This window comes from Scylla paramamosain, chromosome 11 (assembly GCF_035594125.1).
Source record: "Scylla paramamosain isolate STU-SP2022 chromosome 11, ASM3559412v1, whole genome shotgun sequence".
Classification (NCBI taxonomy): domain Eukaryota; kingdom Metazoa; phylum Arthropoda; class Malacostraca; order Decapoda; family Portunidae; genus Scylla; species Scylla paramamosain.
In genome coordinates, this window is record NC_087161.1 from 13760638 (window position 1) to 13763719 (window position 3082).

A 3082-nucleotide genomic window follows, 5' to 3' on the forward strand; every position below is an offset into this window, starting at 1 on the left:
ATAATAATAGTAATAATAATAATAAACGGTTTATTATTCAGGCAGTTAATAAACTGAAAATGTACAGGGGAGTGGGGAAATACTTAACATTAATCCTAAAGGTAAGTCTAATCTAGAAGGGAAATGCTATTGATTGATGGCTCGCACCATGGTGGGAATCGCGCTGAGTCTGTACCGGTCTGTGCGTGGCACCTTTAGGCGTATCTTGTGGTGTCTGGTGGCACGGACCGAGCGAGGCGCGCGGCCGTGTGTGTGTGTGTGTGTGTGTGTGTGTGTGTGTGTGTGTTTAAGTGTTTGTGTGTGTGTGTGTGTGTGTGTGTGTGTGTGTGTGTGTGTGTGTGTGTGTGTGTGTGTGTGTGTATGTTTGTTTGTTTGTTTGTTTGTTTGTTTGTGTGTGTGTGCATTGGTATTATCGACAAAGATAACTGTACCAATAGCAATACTTGACCCGACACACTGAAATACCCTAATGCCAGTACACTGGTACAGTACACTCCTAAATGGCAGCGCCGCCCTCGCTCCCCCGATCTTCCTCCTCCTTTTAATCTTGACCACCAGCGGACGCACAAATCACCAGTAGATTCTTTATGCATATTACTTGCCTTTTGGGAGATTTTTAAGTAGTTAGCATTCATAAACATACTGCGATGATTTATGTGGGGTTCGAAACTCCTGTGTAGGTGTGTGTGTGTGTGTGTGTGTGTGTGTGTGTGTGTGTGTGTGTGTGTGTGTGTGTGTGTGTGTTTGTGTGTGTGTGTGTGTGTGTGTCTTTACGTATAACAAACAATGTGTGTATCATAAAACAGTAAGGTGTTCCCACAAAACCACTCAGCACATTCACCATCCCCATCACCACCTCCCTTTACACATGATGCACACACCACATGGCAGACCACGTCCACACAAAGTCTGCGGCACTCTGCACACACTCACTCCACCACACACCACCCCCGCAATGCCCACACACCGCCACACGCCACCAGTAACCAAGCTCTTCCTTCCACAGTCGTGCCGTCGTGCCTGGTGCTCCTGGACACTGGATGGAGTCCTGTCCACGGCGGGGTGTTAAGGTCACTGATCGAGGGTGACCCGCTGACCCTGCAGTGCACCGCATCGGGGGGTGAGTACTTACTGGGTGTACTAAGTGTGTGTGTTGGGTGTGTTAGGTGTGTATTGGGTGTAGGGTCAGTGTTGACTGCTGTACCTAATATTGCATCACATCTGAGGGTCAGTACAATGTAACATGTATACTGGGTGTATTAAATGTGTGTTGTGTGTAAGGTCAGTGTTGCAGCTTTACCTGGCCACACCCGCCCTTACCCTCCCTCACTTTCCCTCCAGCTCCTATCGGGGTCAATAGTGGCGAGTTACCTTAATTTCAGAGGTTATTTTTTTTTCCTGTTATTTCTGCCCCTGACAATTACTCCTCCAGGACGAGTAAAGTAAGCTTGGCGTCCTCCTAAGTCCTGCATAATAACACTTTATGTTCGTTTTCCGCTCCCCCTCATCTCTAACGCGTCCTTCTCCTTTCACTTTTATTCTCCCTCTTTCTTCTCCGTTTTTCCTCCTATATTTTGTCCTCAACTTTTCAGATTTTTTCCTTCCCATTAATTGATTTTTTTTTTATTCCTTTCTCTTCTTAGTTGTCTCCTGCATCCATTTTTTTCTCCTTTTTCTCCTTATTTTCTTTCACCTCTTAATGTTTCTTGTTTCACTGGCACCCTCTCCCATCCTGTCCTTCCTTTGTGTCTGGCTTCCTCACTGCCGCGTCTTCATTCCTCAAAGAAAGGCAAACGAGAGGATAATGACTGTCAATTGCTCTCTCTCTCTCTTACTAAATCAAGCGAGAATTAGAGACGTCGCAGTGAGGCTGGTAGATACCTATCAGCGCCAGCATTTTTAATTGTCTCCGATTTCCTGGGGCAAAGGGGTGTCTTAGCTAAATTTGAAATCGATGTGCAGGAAAAGTACAGCATGAATTGCTGCACAAGTGTATCTAAAATTTAAAACATAACCCTTAATATTAATATTCATACTTACTGGTGTATGATAAGGCTTTGTTAATTGAATTATAAGATAAAACTAAAAATAGGTAATGATTTTTTTTTTAAGTAAGTATGAACAGTAAAAATAAAAGGATGTTGATTTCGGCTTGTGCATTTTATCTGGGAATCTTGAAAAATATCAGATATCACTGACACGTCCTGTATATGAAAGTAATCAGTGAAATAAAAAAAAGAAAAGCACCGCTGGCGGACGTACGACGTACTTATCTTGATCATGATTCTTCAGTTAAAGAAAGCGCCGCGCGCCGTTAGGAAGGAGTGTAAAGTGTAAAGAATAGCCTCTCAGTTCTGCCGATACAAAGGCATTTACTTTGCTTTACTATATCCAGAATAGGGTATAGCTCGTTTTTTCAGGAATTTTCTTAATTCCGCTGTAGTCCATGATTGTGGCGGTGATGTATCCATTGTGCAGAGTAGTCGAGTAAGCGTGGTCCTGTGTTTTGGTTTGCTCGCTGCCCAAGTACCCGAGGATAGTGATCGTACCGCAAAAATAAAGTCTCTGATACAAAATTATATTTTCTTTACGTTAAATGGATTTGCCTGTTGTTTAGTACATGAAAATGCAAGTATATATTAGTATACTTCCATTGAGGTCAGTAGAAAATTACAGATTGCCTGCCTTGATACACTTATAGGCTCTTTTAAGAATATCATCTGAAATTATGAATAGAGGCTCAAACAATGTCATGTGCTGTCAGTTATCATGAAATTAATTGATTTAAAATTCAGACGCATTACTGTGCAACGATACACCTTTGTAAGCTTGTAAAACCTTGCCCCAAAAAGTATTTATTTTCCGGCGAGAATTAAAAATTCTGGCGCTATCTGGTATCAAACGCTCACTGCGACGTCTCTAATTTATTTCCCGCCAGGAGTGATCAGCCAGGAGTACCAACATAACGTACGCTTCATAAAACACTAAATCAACGGTAAATGCAAAGAAATCTACGAATATTAATACACAAAGCAATAATACTTACTTAATTATATTTTCTGTCACTTTCAACAAAGTTACA

At 42.1% G+C, this 3082-nt stretch overlaps 1 protein-coding gene across 5 annotated transcripts in view; it reads left to right on the forward strand.

Moving 5' to 3' along the window:
* Positions 1–687: 687 nt before the first annotated feature.
* Positions 688–3082, forward strand: part of LOC135104966 (uncharacterized) — a 95615-nt gene continuing 93220 nt past the window's right edge. The window contains exon 1 of one of the 5 annotated variants that reach the window (XM_064012799.1): positions 688–1120. The gene's annotated coding sequence lies outside the window, so the exon portion shown is untranslated. Of the gene's footprint in view, positions 1121–2967 lie in introns of those variants that run through there. The other 4 variants (XM_064012800.1, XM_064012802.1, XM_064012798.1 and 1 more) reach the window with 4 other exon arrangements.